This window comes from Dendrobates tinctorius, unplaced genomic scaffold (assembly GCF_039654945.1).
Source record: "Dendrobates tinctorius isolate UK_male_01 unplaced genomic scaffold, ASM3965494v1 ptg000270l, whole genome shotgun sequence".
Lineage (NCBI taxonomy): Eukaryota > Metazoa > Chordata > Amphibia > Anura > Dendrobatidae > Dendrobates > Dendrobates tinctorius.
The window spans coordinates 10,812,055-10,827,686 of NW_027361937.1; positions in this window are offsets into that span (position 1 = coordinate 10,812,055).

Below are 15,632 nucleotides of genomic sequence, written 5' to 3' on the forward strand. Positions count from 1 at the left end.
TCAACTGTGAAATACTGTGTCCCATCTTGTGGAAATGAAAGGGAAGAGGGAGTTGGGTCCTATTGTACCTAATATTTGACTTGTGCTGGGAAATTCTGTCTCTCACTGGCTGTGTTGTTTCTCCTACGTAAATAAGGCCACAAGGGCACTTTATGGCTTAAACAACAAAAATGGATTCACAGGTGAAGAAGCCTCCAACTGGAATGCCCTGGCCTGTGTGAGGATGAAAGACAAGATGGCCCTTTTGTACACTATTACATTGTAAGTACACCCAGGCAGGGGAATGTGCCCCTTTTTTGTATCTGGAGGAATGTTTGTTTGGGAACTATTGTCTTGGACCCTACGTCCACCCTTACTAGTTTGTCCTTAAGATTTTGTGGCCTTTGATAGCACGGGAGAAAGGGTTGTTGAAATTCAGCTACACTAGGGTAGCCGTTGTGTAGAATTGTCCAGTATTTTCGAATGATAGCGTGTACTCGATTGGAGTAAGGGTGATATGTATGAATAATTGCAATGCGTTTTTTTGGGTCTCCTGGATTTAGGTCTAGGGGGGTTATCCTTGCACATTAAAGTGTCGAGAAAACTAATACTCTCCCTGTTGTGGGCATTCTTAACAGCTTCTTCCAAAATTCAAAAAATTCCCTCAAATATCAAGGTTCCCGGAGGTTGATTTATTTGTACAATTGGGTATGGAACACAAACAAAAAGTCCCTGAAACTATTAAAGGAGATAACTTAAATAGGAGGGAGAATAGGGGCCTTAAAAGAATTGGGATGCCTTAAAGGTGTGATCATAAAGCCATCAGACATAGGAGGTAGCGCTGTTATTTGGCGCTAACAGAACTTTATGAGAAGGAAATGTTCAAACAGCTTAAGAACACCGATTTCTATCACAGATTGATCTTCAATCCCTTATCCAAATTTAGGATTGAACTACGTGAATTATCTGATGCAGTGGAACAAGGAGTCCTCACAATAAAACAAATGGATGGTCTCTGGATTGACACACCCACAGTGGTGGGGATTTATTTTCTCCCTAAAATTCATAAAGACCCTAAAACACCACCAGGTAGGCCAATCGTATCTGGTATTTATAACATATGCGATCCCGTTTGTCAACTCATTGATCATTTTTTGAGACCACTGATGTCCTCAGGAAATTGGACGATGTCCAATTGGAGACAATTATGTGTTTAGTGACATGTGACATCAAGTCATGTTATATTTGATACAAGGACAGTATCTGGGCTGTCCAGTTTGATTCTTAGTACTGGTGGCTTGGAAAAAAATGTGTGTAAGCTCCTTTTAAAGTCCCTTACACTTGTATTGACATACAACTTCTTTATGTTTAGGGAGGTACTCTACCTGCAGCTCCATGGGACCGCTATGGTGGCCTTGCATGTGCCCTCGTATGCAAATTTCTTCCTGAGGCTGTGGGAGAGAACCATCTTCTAAACTGATCCTACTGCTCTTACCAGTTGAGTAGTTTTGTGTTGGAGGTACATCGATGATATACTCATGATTTGACAGGGACCACAAGATGAATTACAAGTTTTAATGAATTGAATGATAATGACCTGAATATACAGCTCATGTACTGATTGAATTTCTGGATATTTCCAATCAGGTGGATGATCGTGGCTACATACAAACTCATTTGTTTTGGAAGAGTGCCTCCGCCAATACTCTCCTGCATGCAACCTGGCCTAGACAATGCATAATTAGCATATCAGTAAACATCACTAATCATCAAGGATGAGAGTACAATATATTACTTCAAATGCCAACTTACAAGTCAATATTACAGGCTTAAGCCCCCGTTACACACTGCGATATCGCTAGCAATATCGCTGTAAAGTCACCGATTTTGTGATGTTACAGCGATATTACTAGCGATATCGCTGCATGTGATACTTACCTCCGACCGGCTCCCCCGCTGGTTATCGCTGATCGCGCGAGAAGCTGCTGGACCATTCCTCGTCGTCCACTTCCTGCAGCGCTTCCTGCTGTGACGATGAGCGAGGCGTGGAGCCGGGCGGGAGGACGCAGGATCGCCGCGTCTGACAGGTAAGTAGCGATCCCCGTCCCCAGCGATGTAGTTAGTGAGATATGCCTGTGTGGCAGTTCATTAGCGACCATCCAGCGATTCACCAGCGATCCTGACCGCGTCATATCGCTGGTCGGGATCGCTGGTGAGTCGCTAGGTGTAACGGTTACTTTACACAAGCAAAAGTCTGTTTTCTTGACCAACCAGAAAGAAACATATACATTCAAAAGTCTGGCTGATCGGTACTCAGACGTGTGCGCTCTTCACCAGTCACTAGCTGCCCAATCATTACAGGATCCAATTCAAAGTACTTGTTCTCACACACAAAGCTCTCCACAGTGCGGCACCCCCTTACATCTCCTCCCTCATTTCTGTCTATCGGCCTTGCCGATTGCTGCGCTCTGCAAATTATTTTCAACTAACCTCTGCACTAATCCGTACCTCCCATTCCCGACTCCTAGACTTCTCCCGTGCTGAACCAAACCTCTGAATTGCTCTACCCCAAGAAATTAGGACCATCCACAACTTGCACAGTTTTAGGCGTAGCTTCAAAACACATTTGTTCAGAGCGGCCTATCACATTCCCTAATAAAAGTCATTTTGTGTGTGTGTGTGTGTGTGTGTGTGTAGCCCACTCACTATCTCTATCTATCCCCCACTCCCTCAAGATGGCTGGACCATCACTGTAAATACACTATTTTAAATACACACCTGTATTTTGTATCTCGCCCACCTCATTGTAGATTGTAAGCTCTCATGAGCAGGGTCGTCTTATTGCTAACGTTGTTACTTATGACTGTTGTGTTTGAAACTGTTAAACTGTAAAGCGCTGCAGAATATGTTTGCACTATATAAATTAAGATTATTATTATTATTAATAAAATTCAACATATAGGTAGCAATTTATTCTTCTTGGCTAGCTAAAAATAGTCATTTTGTTAATTAAGATACAATGCTGTTCATCTTTGACACATCTAGCCCCTGATGTTATAGCCTCATCAATTTCATGGTATAACCCCTGAAACATACCTTCTTCAATGTATGAAAGTGGTGTTATGAGTGATCTTAAGGCCTCTTTCACACGAGAGAGAGAGAGAGAGAGAGAGAGAGAGAGAGAGAGAGAGAGAGAGAGAGAGAGAATTTTTTTGTCCGGCACCCAGAAAGAATTTCGGGTTAAATGAGTGTCTGGAGGATCCGCCACAGAAAAAAACGTTGCAAGCTCCGTTTTGAAATCTTTGAGGATGGTGACGGACAGGAACTTTTGGCGGATCCGCAAAAAAAACGGATGCAACGGACGGCAATCCGTCAGAATCTGCCAATAATGGAAGTCAATGGGGAAAAAAACGAATCCTCAAAAGAAAATTGCGGATCCGTTTTTTTTCAAAACCTGGCGGATTGTGACGGATTGTAAAAAACGGAAGTGTGAAAGAGGCCTAAGACTAAATATCTATTACAATCTGAACAAATACAGACTCAAACTCTGATAAGAACCTGTTGGTTTGATGGTGCAATGCTTGTAGAAATGTTAGACTTTATTTGTAGTGTTTATTTACTCTATTGTTGAAAGTATGCTTCTATATCTACTTTGGATGATAATGATATGCTGATCTGTATTCTATACTGCAATGTCATATGCTTGTTGTATTAATTTGTGGAATCTTTTAATAAAAAGAGTTTTTTAAAAAAAAAGATACAATGCTGTGTCTTCACAGTCACTTGTCATTTTTTTTATTGATATGGTCACTATGTCACCTTCACCTTCACACATTTTGAACTGTAAGATTGAATATTTCATCTTTGTTGGTTGGATATATATTTTTTTAACAACACTTCACACAAAATTATATTTTTTATCATCATTTTTATGGATTGTGTTATTCATCATTGCATACTTTTTGCTTGCAACATTCATTTGCACTTTTATATAATTTTTATATTATACATGAGTGTTTTACATTACCTGCGCCAAACGCACCATGTTGCATTTTGGTGCACTCGCCGCACCGTCAAAACGACGCATGCGGCAGCAAACGCATACCTGCGCACAGCCTGCGTACCCAATGCTAAAGATAGGGTACGCAGGCGGCATGCAGCGTCATGTGCCCATAGGCAGAGCTGACCAGAGGAGGTGCGGCCATGGGCGGAGCTTCATGGCAGCCGTGCGCATCCCTCCGCAGCTCCAGGAAACGATAGTGTGGAACTAGCCTTACACATTTTTAGTTGTTTGTGTTTAGAAAGGTTTCTAGGTTGTGGATGAAATGTCTAAAGTATTCTCATTACTCTGTCCCTTTAATCCAGGGGTGCACCATCATTGAGGTAAGGGGAAACTTGTGTGAATTCTCAGGTTAGTGTATCATAAAATACCGTAGAAAGTCAAATTTAGTAGATAAGCATTAAAAAATCAAAAATACTTATTGCAAGGGCAACACTATAATAAAATATATCTTGACCTACTTATTTTAGTCTACCTGACAGCGGAGATTGGCACCCTAAATGAAATGATATATGGCCCCTGCTCCTCGACAGCTGTCCCTGTATGTCCGTATTTGGCCCTGTGTATCTAGAGAATGTTAGTGATAATAATAATAAATAATAATAATAAACAGGGTTCAACATTATATATTATATATGGTTACATAGTGAACAGTCTGAAATAAGTAGCACTTGTTCCTCAATCCCTTACTAGGTCTCAGATAACCGATAATACCAGTTTCCATAAGTCCTGAGGAGGTTCACAACAATGTAGTAACTATGATGCGGAGTTACTTCTCACAGCCAAGCCGTGATATGGAATAGTCAGAGGTCAAAAGCCAGGAAGGTACGTCATAAGCAGAAGGAAGAGACAAAGGCATAGACAGGTAACATTCTCATGTTCGACTACCAGGAGGATTGCGGATCAGAGCAGAACAGATGGATGTTCAGAATGAGGTGCAAAGGTCAGGCAACGAAAGATCTACAAACAGAATGCAAGGCACAGAGAGAAAAACTACTCAGTAGCTGAATGTACGTCTGGAAGAGGTCTGGGAGTAACAGCCCAGTTAAGTAGCCTGGCAATCACCTAGGATAATGAACACCTGGAGACAGCCAGCGCCTCCCAGACTCAAATTGGATGGCCGAGCTCTCACTCAACACATTGACAGCTCAGCAAGCCTCTGTACCAAATTGGAAGGCTGAGCTGTCAGTAACTGCATCTCAGACACATTGAGGGGTGGAACCGTGACAGTGCTTGTAGTTGATGTAGGTATTAGCACTTGATCAGTCCCTCACTCGGTCTCATAAAGATCGTGATAATATTCTCCATAGGTGACGAGGTTCACAACAATAAAGTGACAGTGCTTAGAATTCAAGATAAAGATACAAAAGGATTACTTATCTCATCATAAATTCCTCAATGTGATTCCCCATAGCTGGTTCATCAGGAGGCCCATATGCCTGATAGAGGAGTAGATGGAGGATCCAAGATGACCAATAAAGTGACCAAATCACCCCCCTCCCATGCATGTCACACTGACCTGTGATGTGTAGCTGTGGTTCCGGAATCCCGCGCAGGCGATCCTCATTTGACAAGCTGTACCTATTCCTTCTCTCTATGGTGCCAGTGCCTGTGCACAAGAACGCTGAATACACGGACCACAGCTAGAAGGAAGAGGTACAGATTGCGCGCGAGTGCAGGGCACGTGGGCTTGATTCCAGCACCACAACTGCACATCACAGGTCAATGTGACATGCATGGGAGGAGGATGATAGTATAATGAAGAGGAGGAGGCAGGGATTTCTTCCAGGCACTGCTCGCCCGTAGCCTGGAAGAAATTATTAGCATAATGAAATAAAAGTCTATTTCTCCACAGATTCCTTTAAAGAAAACTATGAAAATATTCCTAAGCTCCCAATATGCAGCTGTAAAAAAGTAAGTGTGAAATAATTAAACAATGATAATGCTATATTTCACCAGATTATGTATCTTTACTTAGATGAGAAAATAATCATTAATCTCTTACTGCTCTAATTAGTCACTTTTGACTTCTCAAGAACCCTGGGGCAGTTTGCACCAGATATGTGCTGTTACAGTCATGTAGCCATAATAAACTGAATGGTTGTTTGGTCTTGTTATGTAAGTAAATAGGTGGAGGTTTATTAGCCTGTAAGCATAAACCACTATATTGCAACAATATCAGCTGTCTAATATTGTGTTGTTATTACCGTAAATGGAACCTACTCATGATTCTGAAACCAAGGGCATCATGAATCAGAGCCTGGTTTCGTGTTTAGAGCCAGTTATATTTCTCTCTGAAACACTTTGGCATTGTATAACACAGCCTCAACTGAAGACTGGCTTTCTGCCTATGCACAGTGAACACAGAGAGATGCCAATCAGTGGTGTGGGCAGAGTTACTGTATATAGAGTTCAGCATTCAGAGAACTGGTGGATCTGTAGCAGCTAAAACTGTGATTTTATCAAAACTGCAGCAATCAGCAAGTAAATGATACTGTACATTGCTGCAATCGGGTCTCTGCTCCAATATCATGCGGCTTTCAGATGATGAACAAAAACCTTGTGACAGATTCCCATGAAAAATCAGATCTTGGACCATAGGTGGAGACGAAACTAGTACGGTGCTGCTGTAGGAGATTGATAAGTCTCTCTCATAGCAAGAGACCTGTAAATCACCTACAGCCGCATTGGCAAAAGCCAGCTGGGGGCAGCGCCAGACTAGTCTTGTCTCAGTCTATGACCGTATTTTTAAAGTATATCTGCTCTGAAACATTAGAGTGTCTCAGAAAAGAATATACCTGGATGCAATCATGCAGCCATGCTCTGATTCATGCTGCCCACGGCTGAGGCATCTTGAATCAGCTTACAAGTTCCCTTTAACCGCTTTACCCCCAAGGGTGGTTTGCACGTTAATGCCCGGGCCAATTTTTACAATTCTGACCACTGTCCCTTTATGAGGTGATAACTCTGGAACGCTTCCATGGATTCCGGTGATTCTGACATTGTTTTCTCGTGACATATTTTACTTCATGTTAGTGGTAAAATTTCATTGATATAACTTGTGTTTATTTGTGAAAAAAACAGAAATTTGATGAAAATTTTGCAATTTTCCAACTTTGAATTTCCATGCCCTTAAATCACAGAGATATGGCACACAAAAAACTTAATAAGTAACATTTACCACATGTTTACTTTACATCAGCACAATTTTGGAACCAGAATTTTTTTTTGTTGGGAAGTTATAAGGGTTAAAAGTTGACCATGTCACCTTTGGAGAGCCCCTGATGTGCCTAAACAGTGGAAACCCCCTTATTCTAACTCCAACCCTAACCTCAACATGCCCCTAACTCTAATCCCAACCCTATCCATAACCCTAACCACTAACCGAACCCTAACACTCCCCTAACCCTAATCCCAACCCTAACCCTAGCCCTAACCCTAATGGGAAAATGGAAATAAATACATTTTTTTATTTTATTATTTTTCCTTAATTAAGGGGGTGATAAAGGGGGGTTTGATTTACTATTTATAGCGGATTTTTATGTTTGGCAGCTGTCACATGCTAAAAGATGCTTTTTATTGCAAAAAATAGTTTTTGCATCACCACATTTTAAGAGCTATAATTTTTCGATATTTTGGCCCACAGAGTCATGTGAGGTCTTATTTCTTGCAGGACAAATTAATGTTTTTATTGGCACCATTTTCAGGCACGTGACATTTTTTATTACGATTTTTGGAAGACAGAATGAACAAAAACCAGCAATTCATGAATTTCTTTTTGGGGGGGCCTTTACACCGTTCTGCGTGTGATAAAATTGATAAAGCAGTTTTATTCTTCGGGTGATTACAGCGATACCTCCTTTATATAATTTTGTTATGTCTTGTCGCTTTTATACAATAAAAACAATTTTATATAAAAAATAATTATTTTTGCATCACTTTATTCTGCGAGCTATATCTTTTATTTTTCCGCTGATGACGATGTATGGCGACTTGTTTTTTTTGCGGGACAAGATGACGTTTTCAGCGGTATCATTTTTATTTATATCTGTCTTTTTGATCGCGTGTTATTACACTTTTTGTTTGGCGGTATGATGATAAAGCATTTTTTGCCTTTTTTAAGGGGTTCACTAAAGGGGTTAACTAGTGGGATAGTTTTATTGGGCGGGTCGTTACGGAGGCAGCAATCTGACAGGCAGTGCAGGAGGCTTCTCAGCGCCTGCTCTCAGCAGGCAATGAGAAGCCACCTCCCAGCAGGACCTGGAAGGACCCCGCGGCCATCTTGGATCCGGGGTCCTGCAGGAGGGAGGCCCTCGGAACAACGCAATCACATCGCATTGTTCTGAGGGTCTCAGGGAAGCACGCGGGGAGCCCCCTCCCTGCTTCCCTATGCCCCCAGAACACTGCGATCATGTTTGATCTCAGTGTGCCGGGGGTTAGTGTTTCGGGAGCGGTCTGTGACTGCTCCTGGCACATAGTGCCGGGTGTCAGCTGTGATAATCAGCTGACACCCGGCCACGATCAGCTGCACTCCCCCCCTTGAGCGCGGCTGATCACGATGACGAACTATCCCGTCCACGGTCATACGGGCCCGGGTCACCTGGATGGGATAGTACGTCAAATGTCAGAAAGAGGTTAAAGAAGCACTCCTCCCATCAAAGTTTTTATCCTCTTAATATCTTGCAATCATATTATATAGCACTCTTTACTTTCAATTAATAATTTTGCTTTTCTACCCAGCTAATTCTCCTCTTTTCCATTAGGTCTATGACATAACGTGACTAAAACCTGACTAGCTGAATTCTGCTAAGCTTTATGTAGAAATAGGAGGTCAATTTTTTCTGTGTATGAGTCACAAGTCACTGAAAAAGTCCTTGGCAGGGGAGGAGGGGTAATCTGGCTCAAGAGATGAAGAGGGGAATAATAAATGCCAGGAAAAGAGACTTACTGTTTCTAATAAGAGCAGAAAAAAGAGAAGAATTAATGTGAGCAATCGTAAGTACACAACGCTTTATAATATGATGAGATCAATATATAAAAAGGATAAAAACTTTGATTGGACGAGTGCTTCTTTAATGGAGTTACTCCATTTTGCACCAGGAGTCGTCAGATAATTTGCACAATTTTGGCTGTAGGAAACCAGAAGACCAGGGTCACAAGACCGTTGATTCTGACATCCGAGAGAATTGAGGCAATTATGCTAATGACACTCCGATCAAAGTTTACTCAGAGTGTCAGCAAAGTGTGATCAGGTTCTCTAAAGCTGGAGTCACACATAGCGATTCACCAGCGATCCCGACAACGATATCAACGTGTCAGGATTGCTGATGAGTCGCTACATGATCGCTGGTGAGCTGTCAAACAGACAGCTTCACCAGCGATCAGCACAGCGACGCCCAGCACGCGGCATCGCTGTGTACGTTAGTTACCAGCGCGCTGATGCAGGGAGCTGGTAACTAACGTACACATCGGGTATCCAAGGGACGTGCGTCCCTTAGATACCCGATGTGTACGTTAGTTACCAGCTGATCGCTGGTCTCCCGCCTGTCACACGCAGCGATGCGTGCTGGCCAGCGGGAGACCAGCGATGGAAGAAATGTTCAAAGGTTTCCAAGAGCGATCATCGATACCGGCAGGGGGGGCGGTCGCTGATCACTGTCACACACGGCGATCTCGCTGGTGAGATCGCTGTTGTGTCACAAAACTTGTGACTGAGCAGCGATCTTGCTAGCGAGATCGCTATGTATGACGGGGCCTTAAGATGAGAGAATCAGAGCACACTGTGAGGAGCAGCTGGAGAACAATATTTCTGCATCTTCTCCACTGTGTGAGTTTGTGGAAATGGGATGTCATCTGGATGCAGTCCAAGGTTTTCTATGCACCCATAAACTTTAATTGGTAATTGTCTTCCAATTTCAGAATGAAATTGCAGCATGCTGTGATATTTTTCACAAACAGATTCTTGTCAGTGAAAAAAAATCAGTCGTTAGCACTGCTCCATTGGATTACATTGGTCCAAGTGCTGTCTAATAAAAAATCAGATCACACTCATCCGGTTTATATGCTCATATGACCCTGGCCTAAGGCTGTGTGCCCACGATGCGATTTTTAAGCGTTTTTGCCGCAATTTTCGGCACAAAAACACTGCGAAAATGTTTAAAAAACTCGTACAGAACACACCCCATACATTCCTATGGCATTCCGCACATGCTGTGCTAATGCTGCGCTTCTTTCCGCGGCGGAATCGCATCATGGAAAAAAATCGCAGCATGCTCATTCTTTTTGCAGAATCGCAAAGAATTACCGCGATTCCGCACTCATAGGAATGCATGAGAATCGCTCACTTCCCGCATGTGGCTATGCCCATCATGCGCAAAGTTAAGCCTCTCATGTGCAGATGGTACCCACGGTGTGGAGGAGAGGAGACTGTCCTCCAGGCCCTGGGTACCATATCCCTATAAAAAAAGAATAAAAAATAAAAAATCGGGGTATATTTACCTTTCGGCGTCACGCGCAGCCTTCCCGGGCCTCAGCGTCCCCAGTAATGCCTTGCGGCAAGGTCCTGTGATGACGTAGTCTCGCGTTACTCTAGCAGTCTCGTGAGATCACTATAGCAACACGAGACCAATGTCATCACAGGTCTCGCAAGGCAACGCTGGGAACGGGAGCGTCGCTGAGACTGTGCGGGACGTCGGAAGTTAAATATACCCCGATTTTTTATTTTTTTTATCATTTTTAACATTCTATATTTTACTATTGATGCCGCATAGGCAGCCTCAATAGTAAAAAGCTGGTCACACTTGTCAAACACTATGTTTGACGAGTGTGACCAACCTGTCAATCACTTTCCAAGCGATGCTTCAAATCGCTTGGAAAGTGCTTGAATTTCGCACGTGAAAATCGGGGCAAAAACGCAAACATAATCGCGGTAAAATCGCACGGGAAAAAAAACGCGCGTTTTCTGGGAAGGAGTCCGGTTTTGAGTGTCCGGTTTAAAACGCTACGTGGGCACATACTGTAGCCTAAAGGAGTTTTCCGGTTTTGGGAAAACCTATGTGCAACAGCTGCAGCTTGTTTTTAAGTGACAATTTTCTGCCACTGCTTCCTGTCTTTTATATTGTCTGCAGTGCTGACATTGAAGGAAACCTGTAACGTGAAAAAATGCTATTAACCTGCAGATATGGCGTTAATCTGCAGATTAATAGCGTTCTAAACCTGCCTAGTGCCTGCACTTTGAGTCCCACTGCCTGGAGGAAATTAACTTTATTCCTCCTGGAAGCTTTCAGGGTGCAGTTACTGGAGTGGCGCTGGCGTGGGTCCAGTCACGGCTCTGGGTATAGAGAGCTGCGGCTATAACTATGCCCCGTACAGCTCAGCATTAAGGCCATCAGTGCTACAGACAATAACAGACATCGGTAGCAACGGAAGAGAGTTAAAGCTGGAGCAGGTGAGGGTTACTAACGTAAATTGTTTTTTTTTTAACAAAAAACTGTAGCTGGATGATAAGGGTTTTCCAATGCCAGAAAACCCTTTTATTTTAGGGTCCTCTTACTCAAGGTTATTACTGTTGAATAAATTGTATTAAGTTATCATTTTGAATCCTTGTACAGTGTAAACATATACATAGATTACACAACAGTAAGGCCTCTTTCACACTTCAGTTGTTTGACGTCAGTCAAAATCCGCCGTTTTTAGAAAAAAACGGATCTGCCATTTTTGTGGCGGAATCTGTTTTTTTCCCACAGACTTACATTAGTGACGGTTTGCGACGGATGCTCATCCGTAGCATCCCTTTTTTGACGGATCTGTCATAATTTTGGCGTCAACTGTCTGGAGTGGACGGACAATGAAACGTCTTTGGCTGCATTGAAACGGCGGATAGCAGCGGATATGTCGCTGTCCGCCATGTGCTATAATGGACGCCTATGGGCGACGAATCCGTTGCAAACCGTTAATTGACGGAATCCGCCAACAGATTCCGCTTTTTCATACTGAGCATGCCTGGAAGAGCTTGCATTCATGTAATTTAACCCCAAAAGCCGTTTTGGCACCGAAAAAAAATCTCTCTCTCCCTCTCTTTCTCCCTCTCCTTTTCCAGCGTCCTGTTGCTTTAAATTTCATACATTGGCGGCTGCAGCGAATCCATCCAAAAAACGGATCCAGTGCATCCGTTTCTTGCACAGCGGAAATGGATCCGTTTTTTCACACGTTGACTGTTTGCAACTGACGTCAAAAAACTGAAGTGTGAAACAGGCCTAAGAATTCACTCATTTGTCACTGAACATATATTATGATGACCTAAAATACATTGTAATGCATTGAAGAAATTATGTCTACTGTAACCAGGCATCTGCCAGTTGCAGAAGACAGGAAGAAAGACAAATGATTTTAAAAATGATCAAAGTTACAAACACATAAACTTATAATTGCATAAATTACATAAAATACCGTTCAAAAGTTTAGGGTCATTTAGAAATTTCCTTATTTTTGAAAGAAAAGCACATTTTTTTCCAATGAAGCTAACATTAAATGATTCAGAAATACACTCTATACATTGTTAATGTGGTAAATGACTATTCTAGCTGCAAACGTCTGGTTTGTAATGCAATATCTTCATAGGTGTATAGAGGCCCATTTCCAACAACCATCACTCCAGTGTTCTTATGGTATTTTGTGTTTGCTAACTGTGTAAGAAGGCTAATGGATGGTTAGAATACCCATGAAAACCCTTGTGCAAGTATGTTAGCACAGCTGAAAACAATTTGGCTGATTAGAGAAGCTATAAACCTGACCTTCCTTTAAGCTAGTTGAGAATCTGGAGCATTACATTTGTTGGTTCCATTAAACTCTCAAAATGGCCAGAAAAAAAGAACTTTCATGTGAAACTCAAGTCTTTTCTTGTTCTTAGAAACGAAGGCTATTCCATGCAAGATAAGACCAAATAAAAAGAAGAAATTCGGCACTGCTATGTCTCCCTTAATATTGCCCTATGATTGCGGTGCAGATTCACACACCTTGACTGTACGCCATTCTACCTGTGGAACGGGTACTCAATCCAGCAGATGCACAAATCAGTATCATGTAAAAAAGAAAGAAAGGATGGCACTCACCGTTCTGACGTGATTATTTTTATTGGATACAAAGCATAGGCTCGGGAGAAATGTACAAGATGTGGACAATGGCCGTTTCACGCACTTGCGCTTCAACGGGTCCTGAAGTCGGAGCACAGGAAAGTGGAACTAAAACTAAAACTAAACCCCATGTGGCAAACAATAAGCTTCACATTGGGGAAAAAAATTCCTTCCCGACTCCACATACGGCAATCAGACTAGCTCCCTGGGTCAACGCAATATTAAGGAAACTAGTGTATATACCCTGTAATATTATCCTTTTCAGGAAAGGCATCCAGTCTCTTCTTAAATTTTATTAGGGAATCACTCATTACAACATCATATGGCAGAGAGTTCCATAGTCTCACTGCTCTTACAGTAAAGAATCCGCGTCTTTGAGTATGCTTAAGCCTTCTTTCCTCCAGTCGTAGATGATGCCCCCTTGTCCCCGTCACAGGTCTAAGAGTAAAAAGATCATTAGATCATTACTGTATCCTCACCCATCCCTGTAGACTGTGAGCCCTCGCGGGCAGGGTCCCCTCTCCTTATGTACTTGTGTGTCCCTTGTCTTACACATGTTTATTATACTTGTCTATATTTCCCCTTTTCACGTGTAAAGCGCCATGGAATAAATGGCGCTATATAAATGCATAATAATAATAATTATAAAAGGTCTTTGTATTGTCCCCGCATATATTTATACAATGTAATAAGATCACCCCTAAGGCTTGTTTCACACTTCAGTTTTTTTGTGTCAGTTAAAATCCGCCAAAATGGCGGAAAGCGGATCCGTTGCTAACTGATGTGAACGGATGCCACCGGACCGTTCACATGGAGCTGGAAACAATGAACATCAGAAACTATGAAACTGAGCATTATCACTGAATTTATGTTATGAAAATAAACATTTAAGAGTCATTATTTATGTCGGAGACAGAACACTCCCCGTCTGGCATTGAACAGATGCCACCATCCTTATCCTCTGAAGATAACAATAGGACCAGCTCAGTCACTGGTCTGGAGAATGTCTTAGGTCCATCTCCTTTGGCCATCCTGAGTTCGACTTTGCGGACATGGCCATCTTTACTCGGGAACGTAGCAGTAACTAGTCCAAGTGGCCACTGGTTCTGATGGGCCTGGCAGTCTTTAACAAGGACGAGGTCACCAATCCAAAGATTAGGCCTGGAAGATTGCCACTTTGTCTGTGGCTGCAAGGTAGACAAATATAGTTTGCGCCACCTGTCCCATAATGTATTGGCAAGGCTTTGTACCTGCCTCCATTGGAGCTTAGCGTCGAATCCTCCCGGAGGGGCACTGGATAGTCCTGTTTTCTGGGTTAGAAGACTAGCTGGAGTCAATAACAAGGGCTCCTCAGGGTTATTAGGAACTGGAACCAAGGGCCTTGCGTTGATTATAGCTGCGGCTTCTGCCATGAAGGTGGTTAGACTTTCGTGGGTAAATCTCACTGCTCCTTCCTGAAGAAGAGTAGAGTCAAGAATTCTTCATACTAGACCAATCATTCGTTCCCAAGATCCACCCATGTGTGAAGAGTGAGGCGGGTTGAATGACCAGGTGCAACTTTGGTCACTGAGGAACTTCTCGAGAGTCTTATGGTCTAAATTTGAAGGTATGTCCAATTCCTTTGCTGCGCCCATGAATTTGGTACCTCTGTCTGAACGTATATGCTTGATAGGACCATGGATGGCAATGAAACGTCTTAAAGCGTTGATGAAGCTTGAGGTGTAAAGTGACTCAATGAGCTCTATGTGGACAGCTCTGATTGACAGACAGGTAAACATGATGGCCCAACATTTACTATTGGCATGTCCGCCTCTCGTGTGACGAGTAACAACTGACCAAGGTCCAAACACATCGAGTCCAACGTTGGTAAAAGGAGGGTCTGGGCTGAGTCTATCTGTTGGTAGGTCAGCCATCTTTTGGGTTTGAGTGGAACCACGAAGCTTACGGCAGGTAATACATTTGTAGATGACACTACAGATGAGTTTCTTTGCACCGACAATCCACAAGCCAGCAGTTCTGATGGCTCCTTCTGTGAATAGTCTTCCTTGGTGTTTGACCAGATTGTGGTAGTGTTGCACGATTAGGTAAGCAACATGACTTTTTCCAGGAATGATAAGAAGGAATTTCTCCTCAAACTCTATTTTAGCTTCTTTGAGGCGATCTCCTACTTTCAGCAGGCCGTTGTTGTCGATGAATGGGTCGAGTTTTCTCAATGAGCTGCTCGCAGTCATTGAAGCTTTGTTAATGAGACATTGGATTTCCACAGAGTAGGTTTCTCTCTGAACTGTAGAGATGATGTGGTTTCTGGAAGATTCCAAGTCGGAGGTAACATAGGTGTTTTTACAGAGATGCCAACCTTTACATTTTTCTGTGTCACAAACTCTGGTGATCTTGAATGAGCGAGCTATATGAGTCAGGCAGGTAATGGCTCTAGTAAGTGACTTCCAACTTGAAAATTTGTC